Here is a 16,604-nt window from a genome sequence, read left to right as displayed (position 1 = left end):
AATGAAAAGAAAGCTGGAGTAGCAGTACTCATATCAGACAAAATAGACTTTAAAATAAAAACTGTAAAAAGAGACAAAGAAGGGCATTACATAATGATCAAGGGACCAATCCAACAAGAGGATATAACACTTGTAAATATCTACGCACCCAATGTAGGTGCACCTAAATATATAAAGCAATTATTAACAGACATAAAAAGAGAAATAGACAGTAACACAATAATAGTAGGGGACTTTAACACTCCACTTACACCAACGGATAGATCATCCAAACAGAAGATCAATAAGGAAACATTGGCCTTAAACGACACACTAGAACAGATGGACCTAGTAGATATATACAGAGCATTCCATCCAAAAACCAAAGAATACACGTTCTTTTCAAATGCACATGGAACATTCTCCAGGATTGATCACATATTAGGCCACAAAACAAGTCTCCATAAATTTAAGAAGATTGAAATAATACCAAGCATCTTTTCTGACCACAACGGTATGAAACTAGAAATCAACTATAGGAAGAAAATCAGAAAAGCCACAAATACATGGAGATTAAACAAAATGCTACTGAACAACGACTGGATTAACGAAGAAATCAAAGAAGAAATCAAAAAATACCTGGAGACAAATGAAAATGAAAATACGACATGCCAGAATTTATGGGATACAGCAAAAGTGGTTCTAAGAGGGAAGTTTATAGCGATACAGGCCTATCTCAACAAACAAGAAAAATCTCAAATAAACAATCCAACAATGCACCTAAAGGAACTAGAAAAAGAAGAACAAACAAAACCCAAAATCAGTAGAAGAAGGGAAATAATAAAAATCAGAGCAGAAATAAATGAAATAGAGACCAAAAAAACAATAGAAAAAATTAATAAAACCAAGAGCTGCTTCTTTGAAAAGATCAACAAAATAGACAAACCTTTAGCTAGACTCACCAAGAAAAAAAGAGAGAAGGCACAAATAAGTAAAATCAGAAATGAAAGAGGAGAGGTTACAACAGACACCTCAGAAATACAAAAGATTATAAGAGAATACTATGAAAAGCTATATGCCAACCAATTCGACAATCTGGGAGAAATGGATAAATTCTTAGAATCATACAACCTTCCAAAACTGGATCAAGAAGAAGTAGAGAATTTGAATAGACCAATCACCAGTAAGGAGATCGAAACAGTAATCAAAAACCTCTCCAAAAATAAAAGTCCAGGACCAGATGGCTTCCCTGGTGAACTCTACCAAACATTCAAAGAAGACTTAATACCTATCCTTCTCAAACTCTTCCAAAAAATTGAGGAGGGGGGGAAGCTCCCTAACTCATTCTACGAAGCTGACATTACCCTGATACCAAAACCAGACAAGGACAACACAAAATAAAAAGAAAATTACAGGCCAATATCACTGATGAACATCGATGCAAAAATCCTCAACAAAATACTAGAAAATCGCATACAACAATACGTTAAAAAGATTATACACCATGATCAAGTGGGATTTATTACAGGTATGCAGGGATGGTTTAACATTCACAAATCAATCAACATAATACACCACATTAATAAAATGAAGAATAAAAATCACATGATCATCTCAATAGATGCAGGGAAAGCATTTGACAAGATACAGCATCCATTTATGATAAAAACTCTGAATAAAATGGGTATAGAAGGAAAGTACCTCAACATAATAAAGACCATATATGAGAAACCCACAGCTAATATCATCCTCAATGGTGAAAAACTGAAAGCTATCCCTCTAAGAACAGGAACCAGACAAGGATGCCCACTGTCACCACTCCTATTTAACATAGTATTGGAAGTCCTAGCCAGAGCAATCAGGCAAGAGAAAGAAATAAAAGGGATCCAAATTGGAAAGGAAGAAGTGAAACTGTCACTATTTGCAGATGACATGATTTCATATATAGAAAACCCTAAAGAATCCACCAGAAAACTTTTAGAAGTAATAAACGAATATGGTAAAGTTGCAGGATACAAAATCAACATACAAAAATCAGTTGCATTTCTGTACACTAACAACGAAGTAGCAGAAAGAGAAATTAAGAATACCATCCCATTTACAATTGCAACAAAAAGAATAAAATACCTAGGAATAAACTTAACCAAAGAGGTGAAAGATCTGTGCACCGAAAACTATAAAACATTTCTGAAAGAAATTGAAGAAGACACAAAGAAATGGAAAGAGATTCCGTGCTCTTGGATTGGAAGAATTAACATAGTTAAGATGTCCATACGTCCTAAAGCCATCTATAGATTCAATGCAATCCCTATCAAAGTTCCAACAACATTTTTCACAGAAATAGAACAAAGAATCCTAAAATTTATATGGAACAACAAAAGACCCCAAATAGCTAAAGGAATCCTGAGAAAAAAGAACAAAGCTGGAGGTATCACACTCCCTGATTTCAAAATATACTACAAAGCTATAGTAACCAAAACAGCATGGTACTGGCACAAAAACAGACACACAGATCAATGGAATAGAATCGAAAGCCCAGAAATAAACCCACACATCTATCGACAGCTAATCTTTGACAAAGGAGCCAAGAACATACAATGGAGAAAAGAAAGTCTCTTCAACAAATGGTGTTGGGAAAACTGGATAGCCACATGCAAAAAAATGAAAGTAGACCCTTACCTTACACCATACACAAAAATTAACTCCAAATGGATTAAACACCTGAATGTAAGACCTGAAACTATGAAACTTCTAGAAGAAAACATAGGCAGTACGCTCTTCGACATCAGTCTTAGCAACATATTTTCAAGCACTGTGTCTGACCAGGCAAGAGAAACAATAGAAAAAATAAACAAATGGGACTACATCAAACTGAAAAGCTTCTGCACAACAAAGGAAACCGTCAACAAAACGAAAAGACAACCTAACAATTGGGAGAAGATATTTGCAAACCATACATCTGATAAGGGCTTAATCTCCAAAATATATAAAGAACTCATGCATCTCGACAACAAAAAAACTACCAACCCAATTAAAAAATGGGCAAAAGACCTGAACAGACATTTCTCCAAAGAAGATATAGATGGCCAACAGACACATGAAAAGATGTTCAAAATCACTAACTATCAGGAAAATGCAAATCAAAACTACAATGAGATATCACCTCACGCCCGTCAGAATGGCTATAATTAACAAGACAGGAAACAACATGTGTTGGAGAGGATGTGGAGAGAAGGAAACTCTCATACACTGCTGGTGGGAATGCAAACTGGTGCAGCCACTATGGAGACTCCAAAAAATCAAGGATAGAACTACCATATGATCCAGCTATTCCACTGCTGGGTGTTTATCCAAAGAACTTGAAAACACCAATGCATAAAGATACATGCACCCCTGTGTTCATTGCAGCGTTATTCACAATAGCCAAGACTTGGAAGCAACCTAAGTGCCCATCAAGGGACGAATGGATAAAGAAGATGTGGTATATATACACAATGGAATACTACTCAGCCATAAGAAACGATGAAATCCAGCCATTTGTGACAACATGGATGGACATTGAGGGTATAATGCAAAGTGAAATAAGTCAGAGGGAGAAGGTCAAATACCGTATGATTTCCTTCGTTAAGTAGTAGATAATAACAATAAACAAACACATAGGGACCGAGATTGGATTGGTGGTTACCAGAGGGGAAGGGGGAGGGAGGAGGGCGAAAGGGATAATTCAGCACATGTGTGTGGTGATGGGTTGTAATTAGTATTTGGGTGGTGAACATGATGTAATCTATGCAGAAATAGAAGTACAATGACGTACACCTGAAATTTAAAAAAAAAAAAAAAAGACTAAGTGTGGAAGCCAAAGCCTGCTTGCAGCATATCAGGAGACTCTCCTCTCCTGCCACTGGAGGGCAGACAGAGCTGAGAATCAAGCCCAAGACTCATAAGAACAAGAGTAGCGTGACTCCCAACAACTCAACATCCCTGGCAGGTCTGATACGCCAAGGTCAAGGCCCCAGTCAGGAAGGAATGGGACCTTGAGACACGAGATGGGGTATCTGAGTTGATGTACTCAACAATCTTGAGTCCCCGATTCTCCTGAACCCTCTGCAGAGATGACCCCCTCCTCCGTGTTGAATGCTAAGGCAGAAGGACTCTGCCCTTGCGAGACAACACAGACTCTACTCAAGATCTGCCCTGACCTCCCCTTCTGGCCGCTCAAATCACTAGATTTAAGTCACAACAAAATTTGGCCTGGGAAGTGCTGGGCATGCTAAGGGAGGAAAGAGATCATAGGCCAAAAGAGCTGTAGGGCCTGACAGCATGTGCTGACAGGGGCCAGGAGAGTATGGGTGGGGCTGAATTCCAAGGATCAAGGAGGTGGATGGTACATAAAGGCAGATACGGGAGAATTTATAGGTATGAGAGTACAGTCATGCACCACATAACGACGTTTTGCTCAATGACAGACCACCACGGGACAGTGGTCCCGTAAGATTAGTATCATACAGCCTAGGTGTGTAGTAGGCTGTACCATCTAGGGTTGTGTAAGTGCACTCTATGATGTTTGCTCAATGACAACATTGCCTGATGATGCATTTCTCAGAACATATCCCCATCATTAAGCGACACAAGACCGTAATACAGAATTTAACACTGGGCAAGGACCCAGTTAGACAGTGATAAAATGTTACTAGGAGGGTTCTTAGGAGCTTCGAGAAAGCAATGGCCCACACTAAGTAATGTAGAAATACTGTGCCATGTGATTGAAGGAAGGATCAAAAGCATCAGAAAAGCAGACCATAATGAGAATACCAGGTAAAGTTGGAAAACCCACCAGATGACTGATCCACAAGAAGGCTCAGAAGGCACACTACTTAACAAAACAACAAGGAATGCACTGGTGCTAGGGGCAGCAGCGTTGTTGGGAAGCTCAACGGTGGCCAACATCTGTAGAATATGCCTGACAGTAGGAGATGTCATTACAGAATTGAGCTCCCTGGTAGCAATGAGGATCATTGGATCCCAAAATAATAAAGCAGAGTGAGGGAGTGGCACTTAGTCCTCTGAAGCGAAGTGGGTACAATTATTTCAATGAGCAGCAAGGACAGAGCAGCAGCCAAGGGGAGCTGATCCTTAGAGAGCTACAGAGTTGCTCCCCTAGAGAAGACAGACAGAAGTAGGGGCTATAGTTTATTCCATTAAACTTCCACTTAGAAGTGCCTCCTGGGAAAAGAGGGCCACTGTAATCTCAAATGAGCTACTCCCGAGATATCCAAGAAGCAAGTAGATTGAAACGGCTGGAAAGGCGGGCTGTAGTAGATGCTGTGCTGTGACACCCAGACTCTCCGTGTCAGTACTATCACTCGTTCCCCCGGCCGCTAAGAGTGTTGACAACAGACAGCTCATAACTGAGGCCCTCCCTGGTGACTGTCTTTACTGAGAGAGCCACCTCACCAACACCACCCCCACTCCTGCTCAGAAGTAGCCACATTCAATGACTGGTCAAAGACGAAATACCGAGGTCCACCTCACTTGCCCTAATTCAGACAAATATGTAGAGCTGTTCTCTGCATATCCAATGCTCTCCTTGGAATCGTCAAGGCCTTTTTGTGACTCCTTCATAGCCCATTTCTCCCTCTGCTGTCCTTCCTCCTTCACTTACCAAGGGTGCTGATCCCAAGAGCGCTCCCCTATAAACTTTCTGCATGCAAATCTCTGCCCCAAACTCTGTTTCGTGGGGAATCTGATATGCAAGACGCCCCCCTCACCACATCTGACATCAGCAATTTCTATATACATGTCTTTAGACTTGCTACAGCAGAAACACCCAGAGAAAACAATATATATATATTTCTCATTTTCCACCTCATATCCGTAAAACTACAATCTTCATGGATGGGCCCCAGGAAGGTGTATTTTTTTAAAGCTCTCTGGATGATTCAGGTGTGCAACTTAATTTAGGAATGCTGCTACATCGAGAACTCAGGCTCAAATCAGCCCGTGGTGTATATCTTGCTCTATCTGCGCATTCTAGCTTATCACAGAATGGAGAAATGAAAATGGTCTGAAGTTTGGTACCTGCTGAATAAAATGTGGGGAGTTAGTGTATGAAGCTCTCAGGAGTGACAGGCAGATTTTTGACTATTGGATGCCGTGACTATTGCAATACGTCCCATTTGCTTCTTTACTCAAGAAGCTCAGAGCAGGGTGTGTAGCCAACCTCTGGCTTTTAAGAGAACTTTATCATTGTGTTTCCAAATGTTAACCTCATCCCTGGCCGTCTCTCGTCTTTGCAATCCAATTTCCTTTTCACCTCAATTTCCTCATCTATTTCTTGTTGTATTTTATATTTCACATACCACTGTAGGCAACCTCAAAGCCAGTTTTTGTCATTGTGGGAACAAGTGGAAACTTGATTACATGAAGAAGGAGAAAGAGGATGGAAAAGGAAAGGGAAAGAGAGGAAGGGTCATGTCAGCGCTAGAAGCAGAGGCAGCAGTGGACGTACAGGAATTGAATTATTCAGAATGTGGGTTATCATGGAGCTGCTTTTATCAGACCATTATTTTAGAATGAGAACTTACCATTGAACATTTCTCTTAACATGGGACAGTTAGTTTGCAATATGTATACCAAGGTGACAGGACGAGAAGGGATGGAAGATGAACTTGGCCATGGTTGGTCTGGGCCCATTGCCCTCACTGAAGGTTCAAGCTTCAGTGTCCATCCTCAGGTATTACCAGGCCCCTGCCCGGCATCCACCCTGCAGACGCGGAGCGCTCACAGCATCTGTACCCCAGGCGGCAGCAGGTGGAGAAGGCGAGGGTGCAGGGCTGAGGGATCTGTTTAGAGGTCTTCTTACCTTGCCTGTGGAGTGATATTTATTATCGTTGTGGATCCCTAAATTCCGTTCTGATTCTGTTCTTTCTCTACCCAGTAGCCTCTGTGTGTTTTATATTAAGATTTCGTGTCATGGGAGGGAAAGTGAAAAGCTTTCTCTGGAACAAATCTGGAGTGGAAACCTAATAATGTTTTTTTCAGGCTGGATAAATGTCCTAAATGAAAGTGCCAAAAAGTCTGATGTCACTTCGCTGATTATAAGCTTTTCTTCTCCTTCTGTAGTTAGCAGTTACTTGGAGGAGTAAAGGTATGGTTTCCAAATGCATCCAAAGTTTAGAAATACAGCTTGGACACGTTGAACTTAATTTTTTCCTCTCCAGAAGGTAAATGATCGTGATTAATAGCAATTCCACTTGTGGGACTCCTAGGCCACCTGGCCCCCTAAGGGAAATTGAGAAAATAAAATCAAGCAAACACGCATTTGCCTTCATTTCAAGAGAGTGTGTTATTCACCTCTGTTTGTTTAAATGTGTGTTCTATCAGTCGTTGACTGGGGCTGCCTAACATTCTTGTGCCTCCTAGATGACTCACAAGGGTCCTGCTGCTTCAGATCTTGCCCTGGACTAAGCTTGTCATCAGCTGGCTTCCCACCCTCAGGCGCCCTCTGGTCCTTCAGAGACTTGTGCCTTACAGGGAGAACCAGCTACTGGCTCCTAGGTCCTCCCAAAGTGTGTGTGAGCCTCCTGCTGAAGCCACAAAGGCGCCTGACTTTCTGGAAGTGTCCCCTGGTCCGGGGTTGGGGCTTTATAAATGCTGATGGGAGCTGAGAAATCCGAACCCAGAGGAATGTTAGAGCATGGAACGAACGGCTCCCTTAAGCACAGGTGACTTTTGAGAAAATTAGCCAATATTTACCTGGCTTATCTGGAAACAGAAATACAGCTTCACATTTGTATGTCACTTTCTTGTTTATCAGGAACTTTCACGGCATTATTCATGGGGTCTAAGGACAAAACCGTGGAGGAGGCAGAACCGGTATTAGCGTTTCTTCTACACACCACTTTCCTTGCCTCACCCCCAGACACCAATGCCTCCCGGTCTCTGATATTTATGGACTTATATTTAGGATATTCAAAAGCATTAGCTAGTTCCACTGGTCAGCCTAATCGAGTTGTGAAAATATCATCACAGCGTTTTGGACAGGATGACCACTTCTAGGCCTCAGCCTCCTCATCTTAAAAACAGGGGTTGGTATTGTGGGATTGCCTAGCATCCATCTACCCCGAGTACTCTATTGGCCTATAAAAAGTCTTCAGACCTGGAGCAGTCAACAGTGGGAAGCACACAACCACAGCAGGCATAAGATGTGGGGAATTGTCCCATAAACACAGAACAGCAGTATTAACTGGGCAGGTTATAGCTCGTAAAAGAAAGGAAGAAAATACACACCATGGAGCCGAGAGACAGCCTGTGGTCTAAGCTGTTAGTGATGCCATACAGACCATCTGGTTTGGGTGATCTGTCCCTAAAATTTGTGATAGTGATGGATTAAATCAGGTATATTAGGGTACGTAGGGAAGGCATGAGTGAATCCAACCGGGGGGGTGACTAAAGCAGACTATGCTTTTCAAGAATGAACAGACATCCACACAGGAGAAGATCTGTTACTGATATAAAGTCTGGCTTCTGTGACAGTGGTGAAAAATTCCATTTTTGCATGTACCTTGCTGGCCTCCCTTCTCAGCCTCCTTTGCTGGCTCTTCCTTCTCTATTACAATCTCTGAATATAGTTGTGCCCCAGGGCTCAGTTCTAGGGCCTCTACTCATCTCTGCCTTCCATCTGTCCTTAAGTTATCTCATCCAGATTCGTGACTTTAAATAGCATCTACATGCTGAAGACTCCCATATTTCTATCTCCAGATCTGACTGCTCTACTGAGCTTCAGTTCCATGTCCAACAGCTGATTAAGCACCTCAAACTCACCATGACGAAAATAGACTCATGATCTCCTCTCTGGTCCCAGATCTTACCAACCCAATCTCATCCTCCTTAGTCTTCCAATCTCAGAAAATAGCACCACCTTCCCTCAGTTGCCTGAACCCCAAATCTAGGCATCAGCCATGACTTTTTCCTCCACCTTGACAACCACTTCACTCTGTAAATCTTATCAATCTCTGCCCATCAACATATCCTGAATATATCCACTTTTCTCCATCTCTACTGCCATCATAATCCAAATTACCATCATCTCCTGTCTGGAATACTGTAACTGTAGTTACAGTACCTCTGGTTGCCAGACCCAGTATCCCACCTTGTAGATGTAGACTCTTGCCCACAGTTAGGTCAGTCAGATTCCCCCTCCCAGGAATCTGAGTCTTAACTGGGAGGTCACATAGAAGTCATCCCTCATGATACTCCGATTTTAGGAAGCTAGTTGGAGATGAATCACAACCATGTTAGCATTATGGGGAGGTAATCCAAGGGTTCCTGACCCTGAGATTCTAGAGCTTTATTGAGTATTGTTCCTCCATTTAGCTTTTCCTTTGATTTGGTGAGCCAGCCAGCGTCCTTCCTTAGGGAAGGGTGCAGTGACAAGTCTCCCATGGGGCCCCTGAAGAATCCACACACAAGCCCTAGTTGGATGCCTGTTGTGACAGATGACACAAAGACCTGAGCAGAGCAGCACCAGGCCTGACACAGTGAACAGAGACTTCTCTATTCATTCTCTGTCATAACCTTAGTGCCTAGCACAGTGCCTTGCCAACACTACAATACAGTAACAAAGCATTTATTGAATGAATGTTATCAGGCACAGAGGAGAGAGGAAAGAGTTCCAAACAGAGAAAGTATCATGTTGAGATGAAAGAACATGGTATGTTTAAAAAACGAAGAAAAGGTCAGTCTGGATGTGTCCTAGAGCGCCAGAGGGGGAATGGCTAAAAATGAAGCAGGAGAGATAACCAGTGGTCAACGAGGATTATAAGCCTGGTGAGGGTGTGAACTTCATGCAGAAGGGACAGGGATATCTTTTAGAAAGTTTAAGCAGGGGAGAAAATGATAAAATTTGCATTCAGAAAGCATGATCCAGCTGCAATGTGGAGGTTTGGGTTGGAGAGGCGATGGACTGGAAATAAAGAGACCAGTCTGGAGTCTATTGAAGTAATCTAGGCGAGATCTTGGTGGCTAGCCTAGGGGAGCAGTCATGTGGAGCAGTATTCTAAGAGGTGAAACAACGGTGACAGAGAGCTAGCAGGTGGGGACGATGCCCTGACTTCTGGCTTGTCTGCCAGATGGATGGAGATGCTATTGGCTAAACTGGGCAACATGGGAGAAGGAGCAGATGTCAAGAGAATGGTAATGAGTTGTGGACATAATGATCTTACGTTTCTAGAGGACGTGCAGTTGTAGAGGTCCAGGAAGCATCTGGGTATAGAGGTCTGGAGCTAAGAAGAGAGATGTGAGCTGAAGATGTGGGTTAGGGAGTCATCAATGTAAAGATATAACTGAAGATGTGGAAAAGAATAAGATTGTGCAGCAAGCTAACGTGGCGTGAGAAGAACAGAAGGCCCAGGACAAAGCCCTGGGAGAGGAACACCAACACTCAAGGACAGGCAGAAGAAGAGGAACCTGCGGGAATACTGGAAAGGAGCAGTTACAGAAACAGGAGACATGGGAATGTTTTGGAAGCCTAGAAAAGGGAATATTTCAAGAAGGAAGGAGCAGTCAAAAGCTGCTGAAATCTAATGAGCTAAGGACCTCAAGTTTGCATTGCATTTAGTGAGAAGGACATCACTAGGACTCACTGAGAACCATTTCAGTGAAAGAAATTCAGTGGAGGGGGATTCAGTGGAGGGGAAGTAAAGGGAGGGGGAAAGTAGAGAATTGAGGGCAGTAGCTCTTAGGAGTCTGTCTTTGAAGGGAAGGAGGAAGAAGGCAATTACTAGAGAGGGATTTGGGGTTGAGGTAAGGTTTTGTATGTTTAAGATGCAAGCATGTGAGCATCTTTAAATAGTGAAGACAAGAGAGGAAAAGAGGGTATTAATAAACAGAAGATGGGATAGGAGGTGTGAGAGATCCTAAATGCTGCCAGACAACCCCCTATACTTCTTCATCAATTGTCTCTTGTATTTCCCACAGTAACCATTTCAAAATTTCCTACTCTCCCTAAATTCACTATCAACTGAAGATAGCTCCTCACACCTCATAGAGAAAACAGAGCCATCAGACAGGAGCTCCCTGGGCTTTTTGCATCCATGCCCGTCTTTTCCTCCTTTCATCCTTTTCAGTCCTGCATAGGGCTGTTGCCCCACTTGCCTTCTCCCTCATCCACTCACTCTACATTTCAAACAGCCCCCACTTTGTGCCAGGTGTGCACAAGGCTCGGAGACACAAAGTTGGAAAAGATAGAGTCCTTCCCCCAAGTAGTTCAGAGTCTAATGGTGGGAAAGAGAGGTTACCATACTATAAAATGGGTAATATTGTTAGTGTCACGGTAAACGCATGAAGAGAGTCCTGAACGACCCCAGATGGTTCTTTTGGGCTCTCAGATGGGAAACCCTGGTGTCTCCTAAACTTCCAAAAACTAGGCGTCTCACGTCACCAGCCCTAACCCATCAAGGAACATCATGGTAGCCCTCCAGAAAAACACCATTTTAACATTGCAGAAGAAAACAAAACCCAAATTCTTTGAGGTACATTTGACCTAATAGAAACAAAATTTTCTTTTTGAAATAAACAAACAAAGTGTTAAATGTTAAATAAACAAAGCACCCCATTCATTTCAAGAGTTGTCCTTTACTTCTTGGTAGCAAATCTTAATTGCCATGTTCCAGGGACAGGGTTGTGGAACAACACAGGAAAATCCTCAACATATATTCAGGCTTCCCTTGAATATAGTTTAAGGGAGCATGGTAAATATGATAGACAATGTAATTACCACCATGTTGAGTCTGCTACATTAAGATTGAAGTATATTCATGTATGAATAATGGAAATGTATGAAATCTTCACATTGTATCAGTTTAAACATGACATTTGAAACATTTGGTTTCCAATGGCTTCTCTCTCAGCAATGAACAGTCACCATCTGGGCATATCAATAAGCTAAAGGGACCCTTCCCCAAACACCCCATAAAATGAAACTCATCTCAGAGAAAGAGAACAGTCACTAAAGCAGATCAAAAGGACTATGTGGCAGAGACTACTATACGGCCCCCAATATTATTATTTTCCCCATCTTCCTGTTAGTACTAGAAAACTCTGAGTTTTAATTGGACACTCAGCCATCCAACTAGAGACTTCATTTTTCAGGTGCCCCTCCAGGCAGGTGTGGTCACGTGATGGTATGCTGGCCAATGGAATGAGCAACTTCTGGGTTATATCTTTTAAAAGGAAGTTGGTTGCCCTCAATTTCCTCTCTCTCTCTTCCCTTGGGCTAGAAAGAGGATGTGATGCTTTGACCAAGCAGCTGAGGACAACAGTCTAAGGGAAACTTAGCAAAGCAGTAGGTTAGAAGAAATCTGAGACCCTAGATAGCTGGTAGAGCAGAACCTTCCACCTACCCCGGATTTCTCCTTATCCCTACCTCTGGACCCTTGTGCGAAAGAGAAGTAAACTCCCAGGTTATTTGAGCCATTGTATGTTTGGGTCTTCTTGTTATAGCAGCTTAGTCTGACCCTGACTAGTACAGACTGCTTCTAGATGACTCTTCAAAAAGAGGAAGCCCTGCTGGTGTCTACTTACAGCCAGCTGAACATAATCGCATATCCCATTGGAGCCCAGTGACCACTACGACCTCTGGAGGATCACCAACCCCCACCTGAGTCGAGAGAAAGCACCTGAGACCAGGGCGGCAACTGAGTGTGACACGCTCCTCCATAGCACGCTGGTCCTGTGACTTTCTGTTACCTTCAGTGTCAGAGAAGCAGCTCATTATTTTTCGTCAAGGTGTTTAAGGGAGAAAAAGAATCAGGTAGTCAAGGTGAGAGCGTGCTTCCCCTCTTGCTGTAACAGCAGCAGCTTGCCAACACAGGCAGCAGTCTAGCAGGGAAGGATTTTATGAACAAAAATTACACGGAGCAATAGAAAACACAGCCCTTTGTGTGCACCAAACGGTCAGCAACACGCTATTATCTGTCCTAAGAGCTGTCAGTGCAGCACTCCCTCACATGGTCACTGTTTGCTCTTTTTCCCAGTGGCATCCTCCACATTTTTTTCTATTATCCACAGAATGTTATACTAAATACATATTTAAATATATTTTTTTCTGAAACTGAAGCTCCTATTGCTTAACTGGTACACCCAAAACAGTTTCATTTTTCATAAGAGTTAGGGTTCGTTGTTGATTATAAACCCAATAAACATCCTTTCATCGCCTCATTGACAATTACACAACATCTCGACCCTCTTACCTACTGAGCTTTCTGGAAACTATTTCAGGAGAGTAGACATTTATCATTGCAGGAGAAACTCCCATTTAGACCTTAACTACCTTAGCTTTATTAGAAACTCATTTTCCACAGATGTCCAGACATGATTTGCTCCTTTTTATCAGGAAATAAATAATATCAGGTAATAGCTTCCTGTGGCAGAGGTTACATCTTCATTACACCCAGGGAAATAGATATCAACCAGCCAGAGGACAGCCAGATGGCTTACCCCTCTTATCAATAAAATTCAATTTTCACCAAGCCAGTCGCAACCAAGCTTATTTTTAAATAGGAAACAGACATTTAGGATTCTTATAAGCAGCAGCAAATATGCCATCCACAAGAGTTTCAATTTTGCACTAACACAGATCCCAAGCCAGAAGCCAGGACATTTTCCTTGGCACTAAGCCAAGCATTCAGGAATCCTCTTGGCTAAAACCCATATTATTTCCTGAATCTGCCTATTCTTCATATTTCTAATACCACACCCTTAGTGTAGTCCTATCATCTCGTAGCTTGTTTGCTGAAACAACCAGCTCACGCCCGCCCCATTCCTTCTCCTCCTCACCATCGCGATGGTCTTTCAAAAATGAAAGTGCATTCCTTGTAGGATAGAGCAAAGTGTCTGCTTGATCTGCTCCCTTGCCTAGTTTCCTGCCTCATTTGCTACCTCCCTCCACCTCCCTTACCTCTGACCCTATGTTTCATTTACATGCTACGTACTTGCAGTTCCCTCAAGTAGCCCAAGTTCACTTCTACCTCTGTGTCTTCGCAAACACTGTTCCTTTTACCCAGAATGCCTTTCCCTTGCCTCCCCACTCCCTTCTGCCTCCACCTTAGTAGCTAACAGCCACTTTCCTTTAGTTTTCAGTATATACATCATCTTCCTGATGGAGACTTCCCTGGTCCTTCAAGACTAGATTAGGCACCCTTCCTAGATGCTTCCCCAGCACCTAAGTGAATGTTTGATGAACTTCACCGACCAACAGCAGCATTGTCAATATTAACTGGTTGGTCTTGTAGGATCTTTCACAGATATTTAGCTTGGGGTGGGGGGTGGTTCTAGGCATGATTATTACTCTGATTTCTGATTCTGACATACACATCCCCAGCTCATGGACTTGACAAAGTCATCAATATTGTTAGGTACCTCAGTTAAGAACTGCAATGAGCCTCTCATATTAGAGAACAGAAATCACAGAAGCCTCACCAAAAGAGAAGGTTATTGCTCTCTCACAGAAAGGAAAGTCTGAAGATGGACAGTCCAGGGCTGGCACCGCGGCTCCTTCTGTCGGGCTGCTCCACCACCTCTAGTGTAGGACTTCAATCTCAAAGCCACAGAATGTCTCTGGGCCTCTAGACATCCAACCTTCACTCCAAACGAGAAGAGGGTAAAAGTTAGTGGTCAAGGGCACCTCTTCCTGACACCTGTTGCCTTCAGCGTCTACCACACTGGCCGCCCTGTACGCAAGGAGCTCTGTGAGATGAAGTCTTTCGGCTGAGCACATGGGCGCCTCAATAACAGCCTATTTAGAAAGAAGGACAAAGTGAAGACTGGGTAGGCAACACGCAGTTTATTCCACATTCAGAGTAGTTTTTCGGTTTTTTGTGTGTGTGAGGAAGATTAGCCCTGAGCTAACACCTGTTGCCAATCCTCCTCTTTTTGCTGAGGAAGATTGGCCCTGGGCTAACATCCGTGCCCATCTTTCTCTACTTTATATGGGACGCCGCCACAGCATGGCTTGACAAATGGTGTGTCAGTCCGCACCCGGGATCCGAACCTGCGAACCCCGGGCGGCTGAAGCGGAGAACGCGTACTTAACTGCTACACCACCGGGCCGGCACCCAGAGTCGTTTTATAATCCATTCTTTAAGAAATAATTGCCCTGCTTTATGAATTCAAATTATATGGAATCTGAGAAACAATTGTTTAGAAAGAAGAGTCACAGCAGGGACTTTTAAACAGCACACTTCAAATATGAAGGGGGTATAAAAAAATTCAGATCACTTATAATCTTTCAGAAACACATCTGCTGTGGATGGGGAGGGACACCTCCATGCAGAAATCTCACTTATTCACTCATGTATGACCCACAGTGCACTATTTGTGAGTAAAGTGAATGTATTACCTTATTTGCTCCTCACTTGATGAAGCTGGATTATTATTCCCACTTTGTAGATGAGAACAGTGAGGCATAGAGTAGTTAAGTGACTTGTGAAAACCACATTGCTGGTGACAGCACCAGCACCTGAACCCGCGTCTGTCTGATGTGTCTCCAGTCTGTGATATAGCTTCTCCACAGCCTCCGCCCTTCACTCGGATTGATGATTCTGTCCGAGAGGATAGAATTTCCACCACGTTGAGCTTGCTACGTTGAGATTGAAGTGTATTCATGTATGAATAACTGAAATGTATGAAATAGTCAAACTGTATCAGTTTAAACATGATGCCAGATAACTGAGCGCTTGCTGGCTTATCCTTAATGGAAAATATTGGGCACTTTATTGTGTTTAAGCGTATAATGAGTTATTTAATTAGGTTACTCAAGGTCTTAAGGCTAGAAGGGTCTGTATAGATCATCTAGAATCACTTTACTCATTTTTGACTTGAGAAAACCAAACTGGCTAAGTGAATTGGCGAGAATCACACAGCCAGCAGGTTGCAGTGACAAGGAGAGAAATGGTCCTCTGGCCCCATTTCCAGATTCTCTTCTTCTGCAGCATTGCTCAGCTTCCTCTTTCCCAAATCTGACAGCCAATGGTCTAAGACCTCTGGCACAGCCTGCTATCTTTTATTTTATAGAACTATTTTTATTGGGTAGATATAAACCAGAGGTTTTCAAAGTGCAGCTTAAATTCCATAGCATCCTTAAAGCCCTACAGGATTTTCCTAAGAAGGATTAATTGTTCCTTGCTCTCCACTTAAAATATACTTTGAGCCTCTGTTTAGCACTTAGTTCCTTCTGGTTTATATTAATTCTGTATGCTGGTGTCCCATTCTAGATTATAAACCCTTTAAGGACTTTTTCTTATAGCTTCAAGCATTTAATTTACTGTTTTGTCTACACTAGGTTTTCAACTTGTATTTATTGAATGGATGAATAATTTAATAGTATTTTGGTATTTCTTTAATTTGAGTGTTTCTATTGAAAGACGTGTCTCTCTAGACTTGAAAATAAACAAAACTGTGCTCGTATTAGTACTTGCCACATTGTGCTGTTTGTTGTCTCTGTACCATTTGGAGCGTCCTCCAGTGGAACACAAGGGCTGCACAAATAGGCTCATTTACATTTGCTCCCTTCCATTCCCCAATGCCCAGCACTGTGTCTGATACACAGCCAGCACCCAAGCACCCAA

Source organism: Diceros bicornis, chromosome 10 (genome assembly GCF_020826845.1).
Source record: "Diceros bicornis minor isolate mBicDic1 chromosome 10, mDicBic1.mat.cur, whole genome shotgun sequence".
NCBI classification, from domain to species: Eukaryota; Metazoa; Chordata; class Mammalia; order Perissodactyla; family Rhinocerotidae; genus Diceros; species Diceros bicornis.
Note: the sequence above shows the minus strand (reverse complement) of the source record.